The sequence below is a fragment of the Lepisma saccharinum genome, chromosome 8, assembly GCF_977018435.1.
Source record: "Lepisma saccharinum chromosome 8, izLepSacc3.1, whole genome shotgun sequence".
Taxonomy (NCBI): Eukaryota; Metazoa; Arthropoda; class Insecta; order Zygentoma; family Lepismatidae; genus Lepisma; species Lepisma saccharinum.
Window position 1 is genome coordinate 66,706,933 of NC_139236.1, and position 10,021 is coordinate 66,716,953.

Below are 10,021 nucleotides of genomic sequence, written 5' to 3' on the forward strand. Positions count from 1 at the left end.
ACACCAACCCTTGTCCACAATCCTTATATTACATTTCGACGTGGTACTATGCTAAGTACCTAGTTTTTTCATACAAACCTGAAGAAGGGGATAGTTAATCTCCGAAACGTCGTTCTGCAGAAAGAAAAATAGGAACAACATACTCGCATACGTAAGTACAGTTTTTAACGTCTTTTTGTATTACATATGTTTATATAAATTATTTAATATCATTGGTAGAATGCTAGAGCCTTGCTATAGAGCGACCACAAGGAAAAAACCTTGGATGAAAAGTCCCCTTGCAGCTTTCTCTTCTTCCGTTCAGTTCGGGCCATAAGGAAGCATGGTCCACTCTCCCCCTCCCCTCCTCATGGGAGTACGGTGCACAGGAGTCAGTCTGCGCAGATTTCTTTGCTTGTGGTTCCACTATAGCTTGCGAAATGCAGTCCAGGATGCATTAATAGATAAAGCAAGTCTAATTCTCTTGTTAAATATCGCTTCAATTTTCATCTCAACTGTAATTTTGGTAAGGTTTTTCTTTCATTAAATAAATATTTATTTAATTGCTATTTTCCAACTTTTTTTCTAAGCATTTAGTGGGCAAATAAATAAAGGTTAAGAAAAATGAAAAAGGGTCAAGAAAATGTCCTGAAAAAGTCAATATTTTGGATTTTTTTTTACTTTGGTAGACACCCTGAAGAGTAAAATCATTTCGTGTATGTTAAAACAATCAGTTTTAGTAATATATAAATAATAATAGGGTCTGCAAGTCTCTTCAATCTCGGGTGTATTCCCTTTCTTCAGTGGGGCGTTGTCCCTTGTGCTGGAAAATACGATTTATTTACAATTTAATGTCTTGAATATCACAGCCTCTGTTATTAAAAGTGACGATATTTCATACCATCAGACCCAGTGGAATGGGAACTAGAAACTACAAACCACGGAATTACATTATTTGTCATCAGCCATTTTGGAAATGATTCAGAACTATGTCCCAGATAGCACGTAAGTTAAGTGCAAGTTTGCACTTGATTTGCATTTGTCTTGCGAGACTTGCTTGGCACTTCAAGTTGAATGCAAGTTCACTGTAAGTGTGCAGGAACCATGAGTTTGCATTTTAAGTGAATGCAAGTTTGCAGCAGGTGTATAAGTGACAATTTGCCTGATACTTGCGTATCACACTTGCAGCAAGCCTGTAGTTCAAGTCGTCATTAGAACGTATTGCATACTCCGAAGGGTGCAACATTTTTACATTTTAGCTATCATTGATGCTTCTTGGCTCAACGCAGAGGTATCTCTCAGCAAGGGGGCCGACAGAAGGGGACCAGGGGGGCACTTACCCCTTTGAGATATCTGGAAAAATTTCATGGAATTCGAATGGTTAAATTGAAGCGATATTTAATCAAAATAATTTTATTTTCTGTGATTTACAGGCTGTAAAGTTTCAGCAATTTGCTACCATGTCCTACAAAATCTGGGGAGACTGTTTTCAGCTGTTATTAGAATCATGTTCACTGCTGTAATGGCATTGGGAAGGGATTTTTTTTATATAATTCTGATTTCCGGTATTGAGAAAATCTCCATTTCCCCGACTAGGTCGTAAATTTTTCGAAATTTCCCAACACTGTGAAAATCTAGAATTGAACTTCCCCCCAAAGTGATTGATTTTGCACATCTGCAATAAAAATTGGCCATTTAAAGAAATTCCAGACCTTTTAAGTGCAGAAACTACGCAAGATTTGGTCACTGTTATATATGATAATTTGGAATTTCTCGACTGTTCGGAATCCCGAACACAGATTCTCGATCTCGCCCCCTCGTTTTGAGGGTGCTGTGATCAGCACCATGCTCCGACCGCCTTTACTCCCTCTCCCAGGGTTGCTCGTTTACCCCGTTACCCATTTATTGTTATTTAACATTTACTCGGCCAATGGGTCACATGTAACCCATAGAAAATATAGGCGTAGTTGGCCGATGGGTCACTGGTGCAGGAATCAAAACACAAAAGGCAATAAGAGGGGTTGGGTGGGCCGCGGCCCCAACTTTCAATGAAAAAATCATAAAAATAAGGGAGCTTACCCCCTCTTCCCCGCTATTTTTGGAAGGGGACGCAAACTTTAGCCTTATTTTCAAAGAATCGTCCTTTCTCAACCGAAAGAAAGTCATTTCATGTTCCTGGGTGAATTACATTATAGAATATGTGTAAAGAGTTCCCATTTTTATGATTTTTTCATTGAAAGTTGGGGGCCGCGGCCCACTCAACCCTTCTTATTGGCTTTGGCGTTTTGATTTCTCCACGGTTGAATGCCCTGTTGTTCTAGCTACAAAGCAAAAGTTACCCGAAGTAGATTGATCAAATAGTCTACGAGTTATAACATTTTTTGTCAAATAAGTGTACGAATTTAAAATTCGCGCCAAAAGGCCTCGGCGAAACCGAAAAAAATGTTATAACTCGTAGATTATTTGACCAATCTGCTTCGGATAACTTTTGTTTTGCAGCTAAAACATCAGGGCATGCAACCGTGCAGGAATCAAAACGCCAAGTCCAATAAGAGGGGTTGGGTGGGCCGCGGCCCACAACTTCCAATGAAAAATTCATACAAATGGGGAGTTTGCCCCTCTTTCCCCGCTATTTTGGGAAGGAGAGGTAAACTTTAGCCTTATTTTTAAAGAATGGTCCTTTTTAAACCGAATGAAAGTCATTTCGTGTTCCTGGGTGCATTACATTATCGAATATGTAAAAAAACTCCCCATTTTTATGATTTTTTTCATTGAAAGTTGGGGGCCGCGGCCCACTTAACCCCTCTTATTGGCTTTGGCGTTGTGATTCCTGCACGACGGCACAGATAATTGGAGTACTATTTTTATATATACTATTCAGATTTTCGTTAAAAGAATATAGGTTAACCCATGATGAAATTAATATGTTAAAGAGAGGGCCTCCCCGATGGCGCAGTGGTTCGATACCCGGTGGAGGCACAAGTGGCTCGGATCCCACCTTAAACTGTAGGTCCAGTCCCGATTAGCCTTACTGTGCATAAAGTGGACTTAAAGCACTAACTCAAAAATATGCTAAAGATTTATCTGTCATGTAAAATTGGTCATTACTGAAACAAGAATGTATTTGTCATGTAGAATTGCTCATTAATGAAAGATGAATGCAAAAGTACGCACACGGTTTCTTTTGTTTTGTGATGGCGACATGATCACAAGTACTTCAAACAAAAATCTTTCGTGTGGTTTATCAAGCCGATTAAACGAGAAAGAGAATAATTTTGTGACCTTAGCAAGCCGATTAAACGAGAAAGAGAATAATTTTGTGACCACTAAGGTAAGTAAATAATTATACAATTCATAAGTAATAATTAAAACTGGTTTAAAACAATTCAGTAAAAACGCACACCTATGTGAGATACGAAACAATACCGTATATATTTTCTCAATACTCTTAGCATTGTCTGGGAAAATGACAGAAATGATAATAAAAAATAATATTGTATTTATTTAGCGGGCGAGGTTCTTTTATGGCTTTTTTGTTAAGTCAAGTAGTTAGATTAGATTGCTCTTAAAAAGAAAAGAAATCAATCAGCTGGATTTGTACGCATGGCTTAGATCATGCAGTTAAAATCTGAGACTTTTTAAATTTCAACGGTGTTCATGATATATAAAGTGATTTCATTCGAGATTAATGATGGTAAGAATTGGGTCTCACTGCAGAACATGTTCCTCTACGTAGACGAACAAAATTTATATTCCCTGAAAGTACGTACATTTTGCTTCCATTTTCCGGTGTTATTTTTCCGATTAGTATTATATTTTTGTGCGAAAAAATGTTTTTCTTGCTACTAAAAGCAATGCATTTCTCGGCTCATTTCTCCATTCGTTCGTGTCCATATTGTTTACACATAGTTTCTTTCATTATTTGAGGCGAGGAATGCCTACAAGGTTAGGTTAGGCCTGTTAGTTAGGTTCCAATAGCATAAATACAATGAAAAATGTTTTTCATGCTACTAAAAGCTATGCATTTCTCCATTGATTCGCGTCCATATTGTTTACGCACAGTTTTTTTCATTATTTCGATGAGGAATGCCTACAACATTAGGTTAGGTTTTGTTAGCATAAATACAATGACAAATTATTATTTAGGCTAAGAGAATTAAACCTAGCTACCTAACAACGTAGGCATTTTTTTGCTTTCACTACATTTGTGCAGTGCCACGATTTCAAGAGCGCCCATCCTGAACTCTTATTTCTTGTTGTTTTTTTTTTTTTCGAAAATTACACATTTCCGCACCTTGAAAGTTACTTTTCCTGATTAATAACTTCAAACCATTACCATAGAATTAGGAAATGCTTTCCTCCTAAGCAGCCCATATTCTGCAGTCTTACCTTTTTTTACACAATTGGATTCCTATTTATGTCTGGTAACACTTGCTTTGGATAACTTATTCCATGCTTTCTGAAGAACGATTTTTTGGTAAATGTATGTTACATCGGAGACACACTTCTTCATTTTTACAGAAGAAACCACTTACGTAAATGAGTTTCTGTAGCATTTTGAAATTTCTTGGGGCTAGAGTCTAGTTTACGTCCTTCTTGTCCACTCCTTCTTACCCGTTTACGTCTTTCTTTGCGCACTCCTTCTTGCCCGTTTACAAAACTGTGCTAGCAGACAGTCGGCACTCCGGCATCCGTAGAGTAAGTAAGTTTTTCTTTTTACACTTTCTGTCACTAACCATTCACGGGAACGAGGTATGCCTACGAGGTTAGGTTAGGCCTGTTAGGTTAGGTTCCATTAGCACTCATTTCACCCCTAAATATGTGCTTCATCATCGAAAAATGTCCTCAGTACGTTCAATCACGCATATCCGGACAACATCGGTTTTTCTCGATTTTCTCCTCCAGGAAATTTTTCCTCGACTTGGGATTTACTTTGTTGAATTCCTTATAAAATAACCTTTCCAACGATATATGACATGTATTTCTTAGGAAAAGGACGTAAACTAGACTCTTACCGTTCTTGGAGGTATTTTCTCGCCGTAGAATGCTGCACAACAAGAAATAAGCACTTTTGATATAATAAACTTGCATTTTGTGCAAAGCAACAACATTATGCCATTGTTTCCCTTATGTACCTGCAGATGGCCGAGTGTCGGAAGTCATGCAGTCTCGCCAGTGTTTCCAAACGTGCCTTTTTTTTTAAGAGAATTTTTTTTAACTATGCTTACCTAACCCAACCTAACCTAACCTTGCTGGAAATGGTCCGTGGGGCTCTAACATTCACAAACCATCTCTAAATGCTTTCTTTGTTAGGCTAGGTGAGTCAGGTTTATGGCTTTTAGAATTAAAATGACATCACTAAATGCTTCCAATGCATGCTCATGTGACATTTCGTCTCAAGCACGAACCCCCTTTGAGCCTCACATGGAAATCAGCCACAAATGTGTCCAGTATTTTAAGGCACTTCTTAATACTTCTATAAAATTTGGGAACATCGTTAAACATTTGGTACCGTTACCAAATTACTTTACAAGTTCGTTGTGAGAAAAACTTAACTATTTCAGAATTCATTTTAACCCCCAAACTCCATTATTTCCATGCACCAGAAACTTCATATTTTTTTTTTAAACCAATCAAATTTTATGCGAGAAATAAATTCAAATGTTATAGAAGGAGCTGGTGACCAAATGTCCACTCTCGAAAATTACGTCTCTTATTATTTTAATAGGTTCATTTTTATGCTTTACACAACATAAATTTAGTGACATGTCTGTTTTGTGTATATTTTGTCTTAACATTAAAGTTGTGTACAGAGGCCTAATTTTTATCTTGATAGATTTAATGCCACTATTGAAATGAGGAACGGACAAATATTGAGCTTCAAAAATAATTGTTTGATGTGAATCTCACTGCATCACTTCCATCGGGATTCTAAGTGTAGACTCTTTGATTACAAGATAATAGTCACAACCAAGTTTTTTCTAACTGTCACTGTTTGGTAATATAAGAGTAACTGTACCTTATTATATTTAATCTGTACTAACTAATTCTTGATTCTTTTGCAGGTGACAGATAGCTTTCCACTGGAAATGAAATTAGTCAACCTTTTTCCTGTGAGTATAATAGTTTTTGTCCTTTGCTTTAACCTTATATTTCTGGTGATACATGAAATATTTTGGCTTTCTAATATCTGTGCAACCATTTGCAATGACAGTAGCCTTCATGATCACAAGAATTATCCAGATTTACTGTGAAAACCATATTTTCAAAATTAACTCAAACTGATTCCATGTCATGCACTTTATTGTAACCATGCAAATGGAAAATGGTTAATATTGACAGTAAAAAAAAATGTTTTTGATCTTTGTCAGTTTTTTGCAAAGCTGGTCTGTAAAGTCAGATTTTTTTTGTGTTTTTCACTGCAATTTGTAATATGCGATATCGCCCGAACGGATTTCTTCAAATATACAGGAGAAACTACGTACTGAAATCAGTTTCTGTAGCATTGTCGAAGTTCTTCAAGGTATTTTCTTTCGCGGAAACTGAAAAGTTCACCATAGAATGCTGTAGAACAAGAAATAATCACTTTTTATGTAAAGAACTTGCATTTTCTGTAAAGCGACATTATGCTGTTGTTTCCATTATGTACCTGCAGATTGCGCAAGCGTCTCGCCAGTGTTTCCAAACGTGCCTTTTTTTTACGAGATTTTTTTTTCTTTTTTTTAACTACGCTTACCTAACCTAACCTAGCTGGAAATGAATGGTCCGTGGGGTTATCGTGAATGGTTTTTGGGGCTATCCATCAATGGTTCGTGGGGCTCTCTGTCAATGGCCAGGAAAATGACATATTTTTGAGTATCATTGAAATAAAATTTTATTCATCCTAACCTATTTATGGTATATTGTATATACAGTCACGGACACTTCTGGGTTATAACAATTCCATTAACTTTCAATGGAATCGTTACAACCCACAAGTGTCCATGACTGTGCAAAGTAACCTTGTTATAGAGACAATTTAGGGCATTGACCTGTTGTAACTGCTAAAAAAATTGAATATGATAATTTATGTGCAATGTTTTCTTTCTTCTTCTTTTTCATACCAAGTAACTTTTAAGTACTGTTGTGTCAGGGCTGAAGTGTACTGAAGTGTCCCTAAATAATTTAGGTTTCATTTTGTTCGTAAAATATTGAGTATTTTTTTCATGAAACACAAAATGTTATTATTCCAGGTGCATGCAGGACACTAGCAGTAGTATTGCAAGGGATGAGAACGTGTGGAGAAACCAGGCCAAAACGCACCAAAATAGTGAGTAAGTAGATTTACATTTCTTTTCTGGTTTTATATTCAATAAATACAGAATGTTGAATACATTATTTTTGACGAACGTGAAATGTTAAATTTAAAAATCGGCTTGGCAAGCACTGGCCTTCCGAGCACTGGACACTAATTAGTGTAATTCAAATTGTTAAGTATTGTCTGAGTTCTTATCTTGGCAGGAACTGATAGAAGTTATGCAGAGAAACTGTTATCTTTTCATACATATACAGGAGTCCCGGGTTCGAATCCTGGCCTGGGCATGGATATTTGTGAATGTCCATTCATCAATTTCATCATTCATCTCCATGTAAATGTTCTGCACAAAATTCTACAAGACACCAATGAAGGTAGAGAACCTTATGGTTTTAAAAGCAATTTTAGATTTTAACACCCAAATAGCATTTTATATTTGATTTTGATAAAAACTATGTTTAGTTTTTTTTTTTAAAAAAAATATTTATTATTAACCCACAAGTACTATTAATGTCAATAATCACACAACTAGTATGGAGGGGTCTGTCAGACTGCTGTTTTGATTTTGATCTGTAAATTACCTGTTTTACTATTCTCAATTTCTGACGTGTTTTACATTACTTTACATGGTTACAGAAGACTATTTTAAAGCAGCTTTCATTTATTATTTTATAGTTAAAGAAATATAAGTTAATTTATGCAATGAGGAAGAAAATGGGCCAAAAATTGTAACAGTTGTGTTGGGGAAGGGGAGGGGGGAAATTCCAAATTCTTAAAATGTCTATATTTTATCTTGTCAGAAAAGCAGGAGTTCAAAGTTATATGTAATATTTTGCTGAAATTAAAAATTAGTAACGAGCCATTAGAAGGAGAACGTTAAAAAAAAACTACTATGGTATGGAACTGTCAGACAGTTCACCCAAAATATAATTCAATAAGATTTCGACAGACAAAGGCAAGTGTTCATTTATAGTTGGAGGGGTGTGAGGAATAAGCTAAAAGAGAAATTCAGAGCACTGTGCGAGACGGTAGGTAAGGGTCTTCATTAACATGCTTTATTCCAACTGTGGTGCTCAGAAATGTTACTTTTATTTTAATTTGTGGATTCTAGCTACCAAAGAAATTATTCTGATAGAAAACAATTTTTGACAAAAATATGTTGTAGTTTACAAACAGAAGTAACAATTATATGCTCATGCTTGTATGTGTATGTATTGGGGTCTCTAGTATCCAAGTATATTGTTTCAATGATAATATTATCACTCTATGAAGCCAGAGAACCTAGGTTCTAATCTCAGCCGGGACATGGATGTTCGTTGTGAGTGTCTCTTAACCAATTTTATCATATCATGAACATTCTCATCTTCATGATTAGCCAAAACTGGCAAAAATGTGAAGTAAAAAAAAAAATTAACACCGCCTAGTAAAAAAATTAACACTGCCTAGTAAAAAAAGGTTCAAGATTGGATTCCTTAAGAGGATGCATGGTAGTTGAGATATAACTTTAAATTGAAGGTTTAGTATAATTTGCTCTATGTGTGTGTGTGTGTAAAATCAGCTTAAAAGAACAAAGAATATGTCGCATTTTATAATGCATTGAAAACTGTCACATGTAATCAAAAAAATTAGGAATTCTTGCAATGTTGAAGTAATGAAGTATTGATAATGTCACACCTCTGGAGTACACTGTAAATTCAGCCGTACCCAGAAATGTACTTTTGTGTGTGTTTTTGTTAAAGAAAATAGTTTTGGAGTAATGGAACTTGAATTGATGCCACGAATCTTATTTTTTCCACCATTTTTTATTTCAGAGAAATGAAGCTGGAAGCCCACATAGACCCAACAGGAAGTGATGGAAGAGCCTGACTAAGGACCCCTTACAAGACTGAATGAATACATGATCTGTAAAAACATGAGAAATATAAATAATGAGTTGAAACTACACATGTGGTATTTTTCTTTTATGCCTACTTACAAGCTACAGGTGAAATTTATTAACTGCAATTTTATTATAAAATGAACGAATGCCACATCTATAACACTACATCCACTTTCACTTTGATCAAATTACCATAATCTGTTTACAACCGCAGGCTGCAAATGTAGTAAAGTCTTGTCCAATATAATTTTGGGGGAAGCGCATTGCTGGATTTGGGTGTAAACTCAAAATGAATATATTTAACTAGAAATTCACTTTCCCTTTGATGAGAGATTTATTCATACTTCTCAGACTAATTAGTCCATATCTTTTGTTTCTTTTTTTAAAAAAAATAGTTCAAGTATTTTCCATGTGTTTAGCTATTTTATTTTCTGCAGCAAATTTATGTATTTTTATTGGAGACTATTAATTAGTTTGATGTGTGCATAAGAATTACAAAATAGTTCGTATATGCTTCATGTACATTTAATGGCATTGAATTTAGTTTTAGACAAATTTTTTTTTGTCTTTTTTGCATTTTTCTTCATGTTACTCATTTTATCAATTAGTAGTTAGTGTCAATTTTACATATCATTCGTCCTTAGATTTGGAAATATTGGTTAAAAATGTGACTACTTGGTTCTGTGGTGGGAATATTTACCCTACTGCATGTAGTGGGTCTGAATTAGATGAAGGGCTAGTACGAAAAAATGGTGTAGTAGAGAAAATTATATCAATAGTTACACACACTCGTTAGAACCACATTTTCTAATAAGTATGTGTAACTATTGGTTTAATTTTCTCTGATACACCATTTTTCCCTACTATTT

The 10,021-nt window shown here is 35.4% G+C and overlaps 1 long non-coding RNA gene across 3 annotated transcripts; it reads left to right on the top strand.

Annotated features, from left to right (window-relative positions):
• The first annotated feature begins 3,180 nt into the window (after positions 1-3,180).
• Positions 3,181-9,200, top strand: LOC145991516 (uncharacterized). Of its 3 annotated transcripts, XR_014442068.1 has the most exons (5): positions 3,181-3,310; positions 6,045-6,092; positions 7,212-7,292; positions 7,480-7,647; positions 9,085-9,100. It is a non-coding gene; the product is annotated as an uncharacterized LOC145991516 (long non-coding RNA). The 3 variants fall into 3 exon arrangements; XR_014442067.1 differs by lacking the exon at positions 7,480-7,647 and having other exon boundaries at positions 9,085-9,200; XR_014442066.1 differs by lacking the exons at positions 7,480-7,647; positions 9,085-9,100 and having other exon boundaries at positions 7,212-7,419.
• Positions 9,201-10,021: the final 821 nt, after the last annotated feature.